Genomic DNA, 19,449 nt, shown 5'->3' with positions numbered 1-19,449 from the left:
CTTGGAGTAGCTTTGTCCACCTCTTTCACTCTGCTGACAAAAACAACACTGCATTGGTTTGGAAAATAGTAACCAATATTTCATAGCCTAATATGTTTCACCACCTTCCATTCAAGTCAAATCAAATCCCCATGAATAAAGGCATGCTCTATTATTTTCATCTGAATGTTATTTTTCATTTGGAGCTGTCACATTACAATTTTGGAAAAGTTGAATGTGTGGTCCATGCCATTTCATATTGTCTTTTTTAGGATAGCTCACCCAAAAATAAAAATTCCATCATCATTTACTCAACAACAGATTTAGTGACAATTCACTTCCATTGTATAGACAACAACCCCCCACCCCCTCCTTAGACATGACGCCCACAGGCAGTTGACTAAATGTCTGATGCATATGGGACACAAAAGTGGAAATACTTCAGAAGTATCTAAGTCGACATCGGATTGAATTCTACATGATTTCTGTGTGTGTCGCGTTCTTTAATGTTCCGCCTCGAAACAAAAATCGCTATTTACATGGTGGAATTTGTTGGCAGAAAAGCTGAATGCTTCTCATGTGAAGAAAATTATCTGCTCATGCACAAAGTTAAAGCACACGAACAGATCATCTAAAGGACAAGCAGGCATCCACAAAAGCTCCGTGCGATGAGTGAGGTAATATATATGTGAGTGTGTATTGGCATAATTGTTCAATTAATTTGCCAATTTCATTTATCATTATAAGTAGTAATAGGCTGATTTGCAAATAGGTAGCCTAATTCTAATACATGCAATGACTATCCATCATTACATTTTTATATTTATGTAGCCTACACAATAATATTCTTTTACACTGTAATCCTTTTGTTTTTAACATTTGGCATGTTTGTGTGATGTGCATCCCTGTGTGTAATAAGCAAAGTCAACGCGCGCTGTGGACCTGCCCAGAGGCGCATTTTCTACCAACGTGTTTTTTAAATAACAAAAAAGTATCATGCTATTGACTTTAGACTTTAGACCAGGTTTCAGTTTGTCTATGGCGCAGTCTATTTCCAGCTCCTTAAAATAGCAATGTGCCTGAGCACACTTCTTTTTTAGACCAGCACGCCCATGGGTGCACAAATGCATTTGCTAATTAAACGACGTGGTGCTGGACGGGAAAATGCAAATGGCGCCGGACTGAAGCTAGCAAACACACTTGCGCTGTGCCTTGCGTCGCATTGCGCCGGGTGTATGATAAGGCCCATAGATTGTGTGTGTGAGAACAGTGTTATTCAGCTGAAAGTATTTTCTCCTACCTTTGCCTGTATATCAATGTGAGAGAAAGGGATTTAATACTGTCGCTCAAATGAGCTGAATTTTATTTTTTGTTCTTTGTATGCTGACCTAAACATAGCTGATAAGCTGATTGTCTTTAATCATTATTATTTTCTCTTCTATGCTGTGTATAACACGGTCAGGTTTAGATGTGTGTCAGAACATTGCTGTATCGCCTTCTTTGCTGGTTTAGGTTTATTGATTTGATTGATGAAAAAACAGAGAAACTCACATCTACACACAATTGTTAGCTGAATTTTCTTTCCTGATATTACACATTAATGTAAGTTGTGCATTCACTTTGTTTTAGAGTATACGGTGTGTTTAACACAGTCAGGTTCAAATGTGGGTGCAAAAAATCCAGTAAAACTCTGGCAGAGGTTTGTCAGAGCGTTGCTATTGTGCTATTGCCTTGTGGGCAAGTGAGAAATGTTAAATAAAGCAACATGGTAAAAAGATGAGAAAGACTTGATTTTACTTTCAATTCCTTTTAAATTCTCCGAGGTATTAACATTTTTCATAACTAAAAATGTCCGAGAGTTTTACACACCGGTCTGTTATTGTGGCGACATTTCCACACCTCGAAACGGGAAGATGAACAAAATGAACTGTTGACTGTTTTTTTTTTTACATGTTGGTCAAACGGACTCATGGGCTGGTCTCGGCCAATGAAAGCTGCAATGAATTCCAAAACTTCAGTCTTGAGGTCTGGCAACACGAGACCCCCCCCCCACCCCCTACACACACAGCCCTGACAAATTTGCAAAAATATATTATTTTGTGTTTTGAGTGATAAATTATGACAGAATTAAATTTTTTGGGTAAACCATCCCTAGTGAATCTAGTATAAAATCTAGTTCGAGATTTTAGATCTAAAACAAGGTAGTGTGTTGATCTACCAAAATTCAATCTGCTTTAAAACGACCATGAACGTTCCTGCTGGGAAATGGCAGACACTTTTTCAGTGTGATTTGCATGTATTCACTGATGCTAGAATCTGCAGGTAGGCGTCTGAGCCAGGCGGTTTTTGCTGTGAAATGTCACGCAATTGATATGTATGACAAAGCGAGCGTTCCAGACGGCGTGCCTTGCCATCAGAGCAGACCACTGGCTTGTTTTTCTCCTTCATCTGTAGCTGCATGATTATCACTGCATTTTGATAACGTGCGAGCGTGATACTGAGTGACGGCTCTGGCTCCTCATCCACAACCAGATCAAAACCGACAGCTAGCTTAGCTTCTGTGGGACGGTCCCTTCCTCTTTCATGTATCTGAGGACACACAGCCTGGGAAAAATGAAGGAAGGGTGACACAGAAAAAAGAGTGCATTTAATTATGCCACCGGCTTCAATAGACTGTAAACTATAATTGATGTGTTGAATTTAATCTTCCCCAAAGTGTTCGTGGCTTATTGTGATGTTTAATAAATGTGACTTTTCATGTTAGCACCTTTCAGGTTTTTTCCAAAAATGACATTTGCAAGAGCTAAATTAATTATGGTGTTTATGAACTGACCAGTAATCTCAGAGGGAATAAAAAACAACATTTTGTGCAGAAATGTCATGTTCAAGTGAAGCGAAAATTATTATATATTACTTTTTAGGCTGTTCATTTGCATGTTTAGTCATAGGCCGTCTTACATGTTCCTAAGACTCAAAGTACAATTTGCTTCCTTTCGATTTGAAATCTCTCTCACTTTTGATTCATAATGCCAGATTTTTCCTGTTGTTCTCTTTTGGTCAGTCGATCAAACAAAACGACAAATTAAATTTTTTCCATTCTCGGCAATGGTTTTATATGCAATTGTACCTTATAAAATCATGTAATTTGATGTTGTAATCTAATCAAACTTGGCATCTTCAGATCCACCAGTATCTGTTCCCACCTTTAAACTCAGTTTGAATAGTCCCAAGCTCCAGGCATCATAATTGGATGTTAACTTTCAGGCTGGTGGTGTGAACAAACTGCGATCGTGAGATGAAATTCAAAAGATGAGGCCTGAGATTTTCACATTAATAAAAGCCACACAGGCTGTTTTCTAGGTTATCATCAGAACGCCGGATATTATGCCGGTGTTCCTGGTTCCAAGCGCTCCAGCAATCCATTGTCCAGCCCATTACTCCTATTTACCACTTTTATTGAAAAGATTGTGATCACATCTTATTTAGAAATGCATTTACGGTTTGCTCATTTACATTGTTTGTGTTGCATAACATGCACAGCAAAGTAGCTTTTAATGGAAATGAGGCTGGCTATCTCCACAAAATGGGTTGCTTGAGAGATGTAAGATACGGAAGTCTCCATTTTGTTTTTAGGTAGACTTTCCTGGGCAATATACTATTCACGACGTGGGCACTAAGTACCTGCATAATTAACTCGTTCAGCTAATATATTTCAATGGATAATTCATTTGGCATCCTCTGTTCCACAGAGTAGAGCTTTCTTTGTAAGATTCATGTTAATATAGGCAATTTTACCCAAAAAGCTGCAAGCTTTGAACATCTCAATGCCCTCTCAACTCCAAGGCCCCTTGTTGTGCTTTCTTTAACCAAATGAAGTCAAACCAGTCAGGTCTCCCACTGTGGCTCCGTCTCCTCCCAGCCTGTGCCACTTTGAAGTCTGGAGTAATTAGCCGCTGCCTGTGAAGTAGCATCGCTAACTATGATGTGCAGACTCCATTTTCACTGATAATGGTCTAGGAAATGTTCCAGCACATTTGTTATCAAATGCATTGAAACTCATGACTTGAGTCTTTGCAAAAAAGGCATCCTGAATGACACCAGAAGGTCACTGCAGTGGATTCCACTTTGACAGTTTACACTGGCAATTACTGTATTTACACTACCATTCAAAAGTACTTAATACTTATTTAGCAAGTAAAGACATTGAAAATGTTACAAAAGATTTCTATTTCAGAAAAATGCTGTTCTTTTGTACTTTCTATTCATCAAAGAATCCTAAAAGAAATTTAGCATGGCTTTCTCAAAATATTAGGCAGCACAACTGTTTTCAACATTGATCAAATTAATAGGTTTCTTGAGCAGCAAACCATCATATTAGAATGATTTCTGAAGGAACATGCGACACTGGAGTAATGATGCTGAAAATTCAGCTTTGACATCACAGGAATACATTTTATTTTAAAACATATTACTGTAGAAGATAGTTATTGTACATTTAAATAATATTTTAAATAAAAATGAGGATATACTTTTTTTCTATAATTTGTGTTTGCATGTTCCTTATTTATTTTAAGCAAATAATAAATTTTATTAGCTCAAATATATGAATGCAATATTATTGTCATTTTATTTTGTTTCTTTATAATAAACATTAACCTAATTAGAACTTGACTTTGCTTACGTCTAGGATTTACGTTGTCAAGCAACTTGATATATGAAACCATGATTCGCACTCGCAAAAAAAAAAAAAAAAAAAAAAAAAAAAAAAAAAAATATATATATATATATATATATATATATATATATATATATATATATATATATATATATATATATATATATATATATATATATTATACATTTATCACCCATAAAAAAAGGTAAAAAATCAATTGTCTGTCATGGAAGTAGTTATGTTAATAGAGTTAATGGACAGAATCAGGGGTGTGGCCTACATTTTCTTAGCCAATCAAAAAAGCAAATGATCAAGCAATGTGTTTGATGACATAAGGCTGGCTGACATGTTGTTGAAGTCTACCAGAAATCGCTTACAATTCCTTGACCTCTAAATTGGCACTAAACACTCACCTCTACATTTCTTCTTTGCTCACTGCCAGTGAGTCATTCATGAAGGTCATATTCTGATTGATTTCAAGGTCAATGTATCTTTATTTCATACCCGCAGGTAAATGTGTTTTGCAGATAAAAGAAGAAGAAGAATTTCTGAGAGGTGTGTGGCAACATGCCAGAAAAACAGTACATTTCCATTCCCACCCTTTTTTTGGGTGTATTATATATATATATATATATGTATTTTGTATATATTTTTTTTGGACTGCTGGAGATTTCTGCAGGCCTGTGTCCTAAATTACTTTAACTTGAACATCAACTGGTGACCGTCATTTGAATCGGTAGTTGTCCAATATTTCAAAAAATGTTCCTTAGGAGGATTCAAGACAATCACAATCTTCCATCACTGTTGAAACAATGAACTTGTTGATATCCACTGATCATTAGGCTTTTGATGTCTAATAAAGAAAGGCCATGTTTACTCTCTCAAGAAACCCTGGATCATTAATCAGGGTCCTTAATTGAGCCTTTTTCAACCATCTTGAAAAGAGGCCTTGATTATTACAGCACACAAGCAAGGACATCTCAGTTGAGCAGTCCTTGGATTTCTGGCTCATCTCAATGCTTAATGAGAGCCATGAATAGACATAGACCACTGTACTATACTGACTGTCTGAATTATACACCCTCATTGAAGTGAAAGTGAGTGAAAGTGACATACATCCAAGTACGGTGACCCATACTCAGAATTCGTGCTCTGCATTTAACCCATCCAAAGTGCACGCACACAGCAGTGAACACACACACACCGTGAACACACACCCGGAGCAGTGGGCAGCCATTTATGCTGCAGCGCATACACAGTAATAATAACTGTTTGCTTAAATGCCAAAATATTATGACCTGGAAATGGTTGTTGACTGTTAACCCCCCTCAAATGAAAGTGCACAGATGAAATCTGTTTCTTCAACAATACCATTTGTCAGAGTATTGCTAAAAGTGCGCTTTTAGTATGATTTATGAAGAGTAGACAGCCCCTGCTGTCTTTCTAAAGGTACGTGTTATTGTCTCAGAGCCACAAATGAATCCCACCACTCTTAACAGACAGCACCTGATTGTGTTGGCCCATCTAACCGTCCGACCAGCTCCCCTGATACTTATTTCAAAATCATGTTGAAACCAGACTCATTTTAGCTATTTTCCAGAGAGACTCGAGCATGTGAGCTCAAATTGCAGCTTGTTACGTTTAGGCAGTGTTGACTCTTCTAATTGCTGTCTGTCTGGCTCTCCTCTCTCTGTTGGCCTGTACCAGAAAGTTCTCTTCAGCCGAAGCTGCCCCTCTGAGTCATGTGCATTATCCGAGATGCAATGGCTCCCGTGTTTAACATTAACTCGTCTTGGAGGCGGTCACGATCAGTGGTTCTGCTGCATCGCTGCAATGATGTACATCACACCTCTGCCTAGATTATGTTGTAGTTTTTGGCCTCGGCAGTCAGCTGGGAGGTACCGGCCAGTGGGACCACAATTATATTGCTGTATCTGGTGTTCACTCTTTCCCTGTGGCTCCACAGCTCTTTGCGTGACAACTCAGAGCTTTTGGGAATTTAATTAGGCTTTGTGCAAAAGCTGTGCAGTTGCTCACTGTGCCCTGAAGAGTTGTTTCATAATGAACAGTTTGCTTTGAATGTTCAAAACTGCATTATTTGCATTGTATCAGGGGTCATATTTGATTTTGGAGAAGTACATATAGCTGTTCCAGGGTTTTCCCTCCTCCGGGATTATATTACTGAACTGTAGTAGATTTTTGTGGAGTGATGGAACTTTCATAATCTTAGTAAACTCCCAGCTACTAGCTTGAAGCCGGAAACTTTTCTAATTTTGATTGATTTATTTTTGTATTTTTTATTCACTTTTTTTATTTTTTTTATTTTGTTTTTTATTAACATTCACATACTATAAATGTTGAGTAGCCACGATTTCTTGCTTTAAAAAATATATATATATATATTTTATAAATATTTATAAATGTTTTTAAAATAAGTTTCTTATTTGTTATTATTATTTTTGAAATAATATTTATGTTTATTATAAAATATCTTTATTTTATGTTTGAATATATTTGGAAATGGAATTTATTTTTTGTGATGCAAAGCTGAATTTTCAATAGCCGTGACTCCAGTTATCAGTGTCACATGATCATTAATTAATTATTCAAATATATTTTTTTCAGTTTTGAAAACAGTGGTAATGCTTAATATTTTTGTGGAAATTGTGATACATTTTATAGGACTGTGTGATGAGTATGAAGTTTAAAAGCTTGTATTTGAGAAAAAAAAAAAGAAAAAAAAGTTTTTTTTAAAAGAAGAAAATACTGTCAGTATTTATCGATTAAATGTATCCTTGCTGAAAACCTTATTAATTAAATTAATTTATTCATTAGTATTAATAAAAAATAAATAAATAAACTTTCTGAAGGCAAACTTTGGAATGGTAGTTTTGACAAAAGAAGCATTTTATTAAATGTCATTTTTGTCCTTGTACATTCAAACTCTGTGTGTGGCAACTCATAAACCATTGCTATTTAGCATTGTACCTAATATCTCTTCTTTGCTTGGCTGCATAATTGATGATTGCTACTGTATTTTTACAGTTATTGTTAAGAGACTTCTTCTACACACACTTATTTTAAGTTTTTTTTTATTTATTTATTTTTATTTATTTTTTTCTGCATGTGGATATTTTATTCATTTATTTTTTGTCTTGTACTGTATCTTCTGTTCTGCCTTTCATGTTCCCACGAGAGTATTTCTTACCTTTTTTAAAAGTGGCCAATTACACGGCCACAGTAGCTGCCCTGTGCTGTCAGTGCTGCAGGAAGCAGAGGTATATGGCCTATCAAAACCTGCAATTAGCTCTGTGGCCTTTTACTGCAGACCACTCTTACTGGAGGAAAAGAAATGATAGAAAAAAAATCCCAAAGCCAATAACTGCATTAACCTTCATCTTCAACCTTTGTACCAGTCAAAATGATGCCCTTATAAGTTCACTCATGTCATTTTATATCATGTACACTTACTGAAGTTTCTAGTATTTTTATGACAGTAAAATGTAACTTTTAGTAAGTTTTTCAAACTTTTAGGCCTGTACATATATTGGGTCGCCCTGTGTCCCTTTCACAGAGAGCTTTCAGGGAATGCTGTGTTTTTTTCTTCCAGTCTCTGAAAAATTCAACTGAAGATGATAGAAAGAAAAGAATCTAAAATACACAAGCCTTCTAATTATTCATGTGCATCATTATTCTCTCATAAATTTCCCACAGCCATCCAGTCCCAAACCAGCTTGTCTGCATAGCTATGAACAGACATGGCTGCTGGGTTATTATGTGGTTTTAAGGCAAAGATGAGAAGTGTTTATGGATTATGCATGGAGCACAGTCTGTGTGTAAGGGAAAGCAATTGGCAGCGAGAATCACATAGAGCTTTGGTTAGTTCTTAAAACCATTTTAATTGCAGCAGTGTTTTTTTCTTCTTTTTCTTTTTTCTTTTGTTTATTTATTAATTAATTTTAATCTGTGCCTGTCTATGAGTCAGTTATGTGTTGCACATATAGCCTATTTTTTTCCTATTTTTTCCTTGTCTGTTCATTTATAAATGTTTCTCTTTGTTAACAAACCTGATTCAGATAATCAGCTCATTAGAAGTGAGCACCATGCATGAACTGTTTACCCGGTGATGTCCACTTCGCAGGGCACTTACATTCAAATAGAACAAATGTCTGAAGCGATAAGAGAAACATACAAAATGTGCAAGGCATGAGGATGTGATTAATATATATATATATATATATATATATATATATATATATATATATATATATATATATATATTAGCGATGTCAAATTTCGATTTTTTCCATGATCGATCGTCGTTTAAATTAACGATCAATTAATCGATTAATCGTTAACCATAATACTGCAAAATGCGTCTATTGCAGGCACGCAGTCAGCGGTATGACAGGATGTGCAAAAGCCACACACACACACAAAACGCTTTCTCACTTGAATTAAAGAGGTTTTAGTCTGAATAAAATGCTAGTAGCAGGATTATAAAATGAATAGATGCGATTATGATCATTTGATCAAATGAAGAGAGCGCGCCATACTTTTGAGGTCATTTTACTTTGTTGACAGTTTCCAATCCCGCACGGAGAACGCTGAACGCGCATCTTTAAATGGTTTTGTGGTGCTCGTTGTTGTATTTTAAAGCACAATTGCAATGTTTTCAACTGACATTATTGTATAAAATTATCCGAAATGTGGAGCGCGTGTGACTGCGCTGCACATTAAGTGAACTACATCGGCGCTGCTGCACCAAAACACAGTTGCTCACATTAATTTGATCCTGCTGGATTCTGTCCTAGAAAATGTCAGATTTTTAAAAATCCGGCATACAGCGCATTAGATCGTGACAGTGCATGCGTGCAGACGAGGATGAGCGAGCGCGGCTTTGGCTAGATTTATTTGGAGGTTATTCATGTCTCAATCGGCACAAATCGAAATGTTTCCATATTCGCAATGTATTTGAATGTTAAACTATTATTTATAATGTAAACTAGGCTTGTACTTAACACGCATTTGCATATAGACGGAAAAGATGATCCTCTTCATATGAGCAAAAACGTCCTTGGCATAACAGCAGAGTGGACCGGTATACTACGGTCTATTTAAACTGAATGCTCCAGGAATGTGTCGGTCACAGCGCCTATTAATCGCTGTTTTGAATCCAACAATTATTTATTTAGAAATGATAAGATCTGATTATGACAAGTGTGGTATAAAAGCTTTGTTTATTAGAGGAATAATAGGTTAACTGGAAAATGTTAGATCGCGACCATGCTTTTGGACCCCATAGTCTTCATTTACGCGGCTTTGTTCTGGTTTGCCGGTTGGTCACGAATTTCCACAAATTCAGTATATTTAGGCATTGTTTCTTTTCCTAAATCTTCATAGTCTAACCCTCTAATTTCCCAGGTTTATTTTATTATCTTTCGCTTTTAATAACTGTTTCGCATCTCTTACTGTGGTAAACATGGGAAGGGAAATTAAAGATTTCATGAATTAAGAATTCGTTCGATTTATTAATTTGTTCCCTTATTTCACTTAAATCATGGGTTATTTAGGGAACAAAATTAATGAAACATGGACAATTGCCACATTAATAATTCGTAGGAATGAATTAACAAGTTGTAGGAATGAATAGACTACCTGTCCTGTCACTGTGTCCCGCAGCCCTGCAAAGCGCACGATATAAAACAGTTATCTGATGAAATGATTAGTAACTACATTTCTATTGCATTTAATGTTGAAGAACTTTTATGTTGTTTCTATTTTAATGTACTTTAAAGTTTAAATCACATTAAAAGCTTAATTTGTACATTGTGAATGAATGATGATGCTTTTATATATCGTCACCGTCACTCACAGCCGCTCGCACGTGTTGAGTGCGCATGAGCCGCACGCAGCCCAACATTGAATCGGTTAACCGACCATCCATAGCCTTAATCGATTGCATCTCTTATCGACAATTAATCGATCATCGATTGATCGTTGACATCCCTAATATATATATATATATATATATATATATATATATATACACACACACACACACTAACTGGCCACTTTATTAGGGACACCTTGCTAGTACCGGGTTGGACCCTCCTTTGCCTTCAGAACTGCCATAATTGTTCAAGGCATAGATTCATCAAGGTGTTGGAAACATTCCTCAGAGATTTTGGTCCATATTGACATGATAGCATCAGGCAGTTGCTGCAGATTTGTCGGCTGCACATCCATGATGTGAATCTTCCTTTTCACCACATCCCATAGTTGCTCTATTGGATTGAGATCTGGTGGCTGTGGAGGCCATTTGAGTAAAGTGAACACATTGTCATGTTCAAGAAACCAGTCTGAGATGATTTGAGCTTTGTGACATGTTGCCTCATCCTGCTGGAAGTAGCCATCAGAAGATGGATACACTCTAGTCATAAAGGGATGGACATAGTCAGCAACAATACGATGCTCAATTGGACTAAAAGGCCCAAATTGTGTCAAGAAAATATCCCCCACCCCATTACACCACCACCAGCCTGAACCTTTGAGATGGAGCAGTATGGATCCAGGCTTTCATGTTCTTTACGCCAAATTCTGACCCTACCATCTGAATGTCGCAGCAGAAATCAAGACTCATCAGACCAGACAACATTTTTCCAATCTTCTATTGTCCAATCTTGGTGAGCCTGTGCAAATTGTAGCCTCCGTTTCCTGTTCTTGGCTGACAGGAGCGACACCCGGTGTGGTCTTCTGCAGCTGTAGCCCATCTGCTTCAGGGTTCGACGTTTAGTGCATTCAAAGATGGTATTCTGCATACCTTGGTTGTAACAAGTGGTTATTTGAGTTACTGTTGCCTTTCTATCATCTCTAACCAGTCTGCCCATTCTCCTCTGACCTCTGACATCAACAAGGCATTTTCGTCCACACAGCTGCCGCTCACTGGATATTTTCTCTTTTTCTGACTATTCTCTGTAAACCCTAGTGATGGTTGTGTGTGAAAATCCCAGTAGATAAGCAATTCTCGCAGTCTCGAGGGTACCCCCCGGCCTGCGAGGGGCGATGGGGGTATGTGGCGAGTGGGGCGGGGCCGAGAGGCGTGGGAACGAGGAGTGAGGCCAGGTGTAGTGATTGGAGATGAGCTACACCTGCGCCCCACCGCCGGTCTTGAGTCCCACGTAGGAGATGGAAGGATATAAAACTGGAGTGACGACCGTGAAGGACGAGAGAGGACCAGGCCTGGGACATTATTTTATGTGTTTGGCTTTTATTTGTGCGCGTCAGTCGCCGTGAGGGGCTGACGCGCTGTTTTGTGTTTATTTTTGTAATTAAAGTTTCATTTTGATTGTGCGCCGGTTCCCGCCTCCTTCTTCCCGATGAATATGGAGATTTGTATATCATTACAGTTATGTATATAATTCCATATATAATTCCACATGTGTTAATTCATAGTTTTGATGCCTTCAGTGTGAATCTACAATTTTCATAGTCATGATAATAAAGAAAACTCTTTAAATGAGAAGGTGTGTCCAAACTTTTGGTCTGTACTATATATATATATATATATATATATTATTTCATTTTATTTTATTGAGTGACACTAACATGTATACAAAAAGTACTTTCATAAGACACGTTTTAAACTAGTTTTTATCTTTATATGATCTTTATCCATTGTCTCTATATATGAAGGCCATCTGCATCTGAAACCATGTTCCATCCAAACCCATGCCATATATCTGCTGTGATGATAGAGGCTTCATTGTGTAATGGTCATTAGATTTAAAAAAGTGGGCCTCTTATGCTGAAGGACCATTTGTAAAAGCCTGAACTTTTAGAGAGTGATCTTGTATCATGCATTTAAATGATGTGGTGGGCTGACAGTAATGCAGAATAAAATTGTAGTCATTTGAAACTGCTTTTTAACAGGTGGCCTCCCATCTGTCCAATGTGCTTTTAACCACTCTCTCTAATGAGCACTAGGTCACCTTGGCGTACTGATCCTCCATAAATTAGAAACTTTTTCTCCAGCAATAGGTGGAATATGTTACTCCAGTCTGAGCCTCCACAATTTGGCCTGGTGTTCTTGTTCTTCAGTTTATGCACTACGGTTTGAGAAAAACCAACAGTGGCTGTAATGCTAAATGGCGTGGTGAAGTCATTAGTCTTTACTTACTGTAGCTGCCTTCACCATGCAGGATGAGCTTTAAAAGCAATGGCTTTTGGCCTTTGTGAGGCAATTTGATGTTGAGTCATGAGAGCGGATCATGCAGTGTATCAGCGAGGGGCACTGAATGCAAAATGTCAAAGAAAGAATGGATCCCAGAAAGTCCTTGACACAAAAAGTGTGGTATTGTCACCATTCTCTCTAGCAAATTAGACACTTCATCACAATGAGGTTTTTTTCTTTCGGAAGGAATCTTCAGCCCAAATAATAACTTGATATCCACAGATGTTAGAAGAATGTGTTATTAAAACTCATTTGTTTCACAGTTGCACAGTGCAGGAAATATGTCTGTGATTATTTTTGCACATCTGAGTCACAAGTTTGAGACATTTTGCTGAAAAGTGCCATTGCCCTTTTTTCTCTAATGAAAGACCTATGTCTAGGTGTAGATACGTTTTACTTTAATTTAAATTCAGTATTAGCCTCTGGTAATGTATTTAATTTGTACTTTAGAGACATCCGGTTTTACTGGATTATATAGATTATAATCTTATAAATAGTCTTAAAACTAATTTTTTGAGTTGAAATACATGCATGCAGGTCATAAACAATAGGTGTTTCTCAATGTCAAGGAAGGATCCTCAGAAGCCAGTATTTCGAGGATGCTACGTCATCGACATCCGTCGAAGGACTGTTCCAATGTCGAGGATCCTCGGAATTTCAACCAAGGACTGAGTCCTTCGTTCGAAGAATATCCCATACACAGGAAAGGATGCATATGTGTATCCTTCGCTCTTTTCGCGCTCTCAAATCACCCACAATCCTATGCGCGCAGCTTTGCTATCTAAAGTTAGTTCAAAAATTCGGAGCGTTAACGGTTTTTATTTATGTTACCAAACATTTGTTATAACTGTAGTAAATATAAGTAAAGTTAGACGTTTAAATGCCAGTACAAATTACTACCATATTGATATTGTAAATTATACAAATACAAATGGTTAACTGAACCGGACCTGTCATTTAACAATTGGTTGCTTAATCTGCATTTCTTTTATAAATAACTAGTTAAGTTGTCCAAAGTAATTTAATGATACCATTCACAGCGTTATTCAAACGGACCTTTTCACTGACGTAATGATGCAATTACGTGCACTTGCTAGCTTGTTCCATTTATGTGTTCTCCGTATGCTAAAGAGGAGTCTCACCTAGCCTCTGAAGGAAGTGTCTTGGAAGGATCAGTCCTACCAAGCAAGTATCCTTGACATTGAGAAACGCCTAATGCCTTGAACTTCCTTATATAGTGTTCAGAGTGGTTAATTAAGGTGAGGTGAAAGGTTAAGGTGAAAATTGTCTATTCGAGATGGCATTGACAGACTTGCCAAGTGTGCAACTCGGCTTTATTAATTAAATAGCCCGGTATGTGGTCAGCGGTGTATAATTAATCATACTAAACACGGGTAAATTGTCTAGAATTAGTGTCTGCTATTTATCACTCAAGTCTCAAAATGCTTTCTGGAAGTTAGATAATGAAGAGCGGCATCCGCTGCAACTGGGGGCATCGGGGCAAATAAAAAGTAATCATATTAGAGAAAGAGGGAGAAGGGAAAAGACAGAAAATGAATGTTGAGTGTATGAGAGAGAGATTGAGTACGGGAATTATTTAATACAGTGCAAGCACTGCAGCCATGTAAATTCTGCAATTATTGTAAAATATTATGTGGTGAATGTCCTATTCTTCCACATTTATATCAATATTTTTTGTGCATATCTGCTCCTGTACAAGCAAGAAGGATAATTTTATACAAACAGATTGTAAAACTTATATAAATACACAAATGCCTGTCTTATTATTATTTGTAAACAGATTTAGATAAAACTGCTTTGTTTGTGCATTTATTTAATAATACATTTATAATCTTATACACTTGTAAATATAAATAGTATATTATATATAAAATGAATAATGAAATCTGTGTATGTGACCTGATTTGGTTGGCTTTAATAAAGCTTTACTTTTGCCTTTTCCTTGAATAATTTCGATTTTGGAACACACGGCTGTGCACTTTATAATTAACAGAATATTAAACTGCCATTAATTCTCCAGAGCTCAAACCTACTTCTCCTTTATATTTAATTTAGAGTGACTTCCTCAGCACAGGTCTTCATATGGACATTCAGACATTGTAAGTCAATTCTACAATGAGCAGTCTGTTTTATTTAGAGCTGTGCTAATTAATGAACATCAGACTGGCACACTGTACAGCTCTGCCTTCAGGCTACTTTAAAGCTGTTATTCAAAACATCTTTAATTGAATATTCAGAGTAAAGTATGTGAACCTCAGTTCTATTGGGAATTATATGTCACTGAATAGGAAACGTCTTATATACTAATGCTAATATTCATGTACTTACTTCAACTGACTTGAGAGCCAACAACTAGCCCATTTTACCTGAATTCCCCATGTATAGTTTGATAAATCTCTGGGTTCATAGTTGTGCCTTAGCCTGCTTTGCAACCTGGTCATTTCCTGTTTTTATATACACTTTAAAACAGATGGCATCTTCCTTTGAGTCCATAGCTGGACAACCTCAAGACTTTATGCTCTGCCCTGGGGCTGAGATGGTAATGTGTGGTAGAGATGGCAATCTCTGAGCTAGTGTTGTGCTAATGTGATCTTTTCTCCTCTCCTTCCAGTGAGCACATAAGAAGAACCGGAGAAGAAAAGGAAGAGACGGCTGTGCTTTCTGTAGGTACTTTGCTTTTTGTTCTTGTGAATCTTATCAGTATAGTATAGTGTTGTTCATGTTGCACTACAACCCTGAAGATAAACAGTGCAATTGTATTGTATATCTTTTAAGAGACTGCATAGAGAAACCACTTTTCTAAAAATTTAAGATAAAGCTGTACCTTGAACTAACTCTATATAATATTTCAACTGATATCATCAGTTCATCAATCACAGGGCAGGGTTTGTTCTCATTGAATGATATCACTCTCACTTTCTTTCATCTATATACACTGTAAATAGTTTAATTTAAAGCATATTACCAGCTATGAATTACAATAAAAGAGAAGGTTTTTTAACAGTAGTATTAGCTTTTTTAACAGACAGTACCGGTGACGCGACCAGCTTACTTTTTAAGATAAGTGCAAACAAAACAAAAAAATATCTCTGTCTCCACGAACTGCTTTTAGAAATGTGTCACTAAAATGAAATGAAACTCTGCAAATACATGACACACAGACATGAGAAATATGGTAAGGTGTCTACTTTTAAATTAAGTAAGTTATGTTGAAAACAAATATTCTTAGATAAAGTAACCCGTATGGAACAAATGCTATGCATATATGGAGGAAGTTCTACACCAGAATTGAGGTGTTCTTTTGAGTCACTATCATGCTAAAAAAAAAAAAAAAAAAAAAAACCCCAAACCATATTTTTTTGCAGATTGCCTGAGGTTGTATTTCAAAATCTTCTCGTAGTATTACATTTTCATTATTCCTTTGACCCTGATGAGATTCCTTGTTCCGAACACACTGAAACATCCCCACAGCATTATACTTTCACCTCTGGAGGCAATGTTCTTTGGGTTGAGCACCTGTCCCTTCTTACTCCAAACATCTCTGTGGCCAAAGAGCTCTACTTTTGTTTCATCTGACCAAATAACACATTTCTAGAATTCATAGTTTTTCTCCTTCAAACTTTAGACTAGCTTTGAGGTGTCTCTTCTTCAGAAGAGGAGTTTTTCTTGGTCTGCAACCTCGCAGTCCATTCCTGTCTGGGCCTCTAGTTTCCGTTTTGAGATATCAATCCCAGACTGGACTAAATCATTAACTAGTATCTTGGCAGTTGTTCCTTGGTCTTTAGAAATCTCTTTCAATAGTTTTCTTTACAAAGTTTTTGATAGGGATGCATCAATCCGATACTCAGGATCGGTATTGGCTCCGATACTGACAATTTCTGTGGATCGGGTATCGGTCAGACAAGTCCGATCCAAATTTTAGATTGTGCGTATACTATTCTGTGTTATTGTTGAGCTCCACGAAAGGCACAAACACATTGTAAAGCACCAAAATGTTGTCGTGGACATATTTCAAGTGTTCTGAAGCTGTTCCATAGTTCCATGTGGCGTACATATTATTATTGAAGTCATTAAATTCAAGTTTACATAAACTCTTCTCTCAGCTGCGGCTGTTTGTCATCCTCCATTCAGCAATCAAACATGGTGTCACGTTCAGTTACAGTCAAAATGATGAAACTCTCTTCAAGAGCGCACAGTAACTGAGGTTTCAAACTGTTCAAAAGAAAAGGCTCATAAAAACTAACACAGAGATTTAATACACTACGTATCAATATCTCTTCCCTTTGTACTACTGAGGTCTGCTTCGCGAACGAATCATTCGATTTAACCGGTTCTTCTTAGTGAACCGGTTGAACCAGTTCACCAAATCTGACTGAATAGTTAAAACCGGTTCACGTCTCCAGTAAGCATTAATCCACAAATTACTTAAGTAATTTACTTTTTTAACATTACTAACACTCCCTCAATTTTACAATATTTTACTGTTATAGTTACAATACATTTTTACAGTGCATGCCAGTATTAGTATTTGCTATGGTATTAAAATTGATATTGAGAATTCTGAAATGTAAACTGTGGTATTAATTTTGGGGGAATTTTAATTACATTATTTAACTAAAATAAATAAATAAATTCATGAATGCAAATAATTAAAATAGTACACAGAATACAGGAAATTGAATGGATTTTTTTTAACAATACATTTCTTCTCTTATGAGTTTTTCTAGTTTAATGACTGACATTTATGACAGTAAAGTACCCAGAATGCATTTATGTACAGTAAAAGTCTGACTTCAGCATTTTATTATGAGAAGTTCCTCTTACACCCTGGCAGTCTCTCTAATGCCATTATCTTGTTTCCTGGCTGATTCATCCAAGTTGGACCCAACTCAGTTTACAACAGTTTACAATTTGATGTGTCAGGGATGTTTGAAGCAACTAGTAATTAATGCTTCCTCTGCTACTTTTCTGAGCTGTGTGTATCCCCCTCTCTCTGATGATAAATGGAGCTCCTGGACCCTGTCCCAGCTGTCATCTGTGATTGATGCACTGTGCTTGTCTTCGTCCGGGTTTCTTGCGTTCGGTACCTCCCTTCCCCCATCCGATCTTCAGCCTCATCCTATTAGCCACAGTATTAATCATCACCAGTGCTGCTAATTGCATTATAATCCCACCCCTGAGCCGTACAATGTGTTTGAAAGAAGTCACCTCTGAATCCCATCACTTTCCCTGTTGTCTCCGTATCTCTGGCTCTGCCATGCTTGTTTTTGATAGCAGTGTATTACCCATGATTCCTTTCCTACCCTAATCCACTTCTGATTTCCTCAACAGATAATTTAACCAAGTCAATCACCATAAAAACTGCAATGCTGATGTAAGAAACAAAGGGCCTGGTCGGATTTGTCAGGAAGGCCATCCAGAGGATAGGATGCAAGTGGAGGTCGACCACTAAGCCTAAGCCCTTTTGCTCATTGTGAGAGTGAAATCTCAATCGGATTTCTCTCCTGATTAGTCTAGGTCAGGATTTCTCAGTACATTCCTACCAAACATTTTAGAGATCTGACTAATTGAACACACCCAGTTTAGTTCTTAGACTCAAGGGGGTCTTCATAGAGTGACCGGGAGATATCCGAAATGCATCTGTTGGGGCTTAAGAAACCCTTGTGTAGGTCATTCAAGCATTTTCACAGAACCTAAGGGGGTAGTTGACGTTCACGCTTCATTCCAGATGTGGCTGTACCGTCATAAGAGAAGACACAGTGCATTGAGCATGGAAATTGAGGATTATGGGGAATAAACTCAAGCTTGAGTGAATGGCTCAACCAGGCAACCCTGCAGTCACGCTTTGATATTTTTATTTATTGCCTCCCTCAGCGATAGATGACATCTTTTCTCTTTCTGGGAGTCAGTGAGCATAAATTCTCCAGAAAGCGAAGGCACCTTGTTGGGCGCTCCTCTTCGACGGGATAGATTGACAAGCCACTCAACCGGCCCTCGCTAAGCAGAGCTCCCATGTGGAGAGCAAAGCCCTGGGAAACTCATTTAAATTTGCTGGACATATTGTTATGCAAAGCACATCAACGTCAATAGAGAACAATCAGGAGAAATATGAGAAAAATCCATCCATCTGTGAAAATAATCAACACGCCGGCCTTCTTGGCTTGTCTTTCATCTGTCTATATCCAGGCATCCGATTATGGATCGAAATAATTTAGAGATGTGAGGTCCAGTAATGGAGGTGAAGATGTTCTGGAGATGTTTGGATATTTGGAGCTTTTACAGTGCTGTGAGTACGCTACGTCTCGCCCCCGGTGCTATAACAAGGCTTACATCATCTCTCTCTGGAGTGCATTAGGGGCACTTTGTCCAGGCTTTTAGTACCCCCATTCCGCAAGCAACTCTCTTTCCTCTCTTTACTTGCGCTCCCTCTATTTTGCCACACTTTAAACAGCGTATTACCATCGCTAGCCCGTCTCCCTCATTTTCTCGACAGATAAGTCTGCTTTTTTTCCAGGCCTGTGCCTAACAGCACAGGCTATGC

General features: G+C 37.4%; 1 protein-coding gene across 6 annotated transcripts in view; it reads left to right on the top strand.

The window, feature by feature from the left end:
* The window catches only part of LOC127956611 (synaptotagmin-1-like), a 210,564-nt gene that overhangs the window by 55,013 nt on the left and 136,102 nt on the right, over positions 1–19,449 (top strand). For 4 of the 6 annotated variants that reach the window (XM_052554667.1, XM_052554661.1, XM_052554663.1 and 1 more), the window contains exon 2: positions 15,520–15,575. The gene's annotated coding sequence lies outside the window, so the exon portion shown is untranslated. The remainder of the gene's footprint in view (positions 1–15,519; positions 15,576–19,449) is intronic. The other 2 variants (XM_052554662.1, XM_052554666.1) reach the window with 1 other exon arrangement.

Source organism: Carassius gibelio, chromosome B4, assembly GCF_023724105.1.
Source record: "Carassius gibelio isolate Cgi1373 ecotype wild population from Czech Republic chromosome B4, carGib1.2-hapl.c, whole genome shotgun sequence".
Taxonomy (NCBI): domain Eukaryota; kingdom Metazoa; phylum Chordata; class Actinopteri; order Cypriniformes; family Cyprinidae; genus Carassius; species Carassius gibelio.
This window is presented reverse-complemented; position numbering and strand designations above follow the sequence as displayed.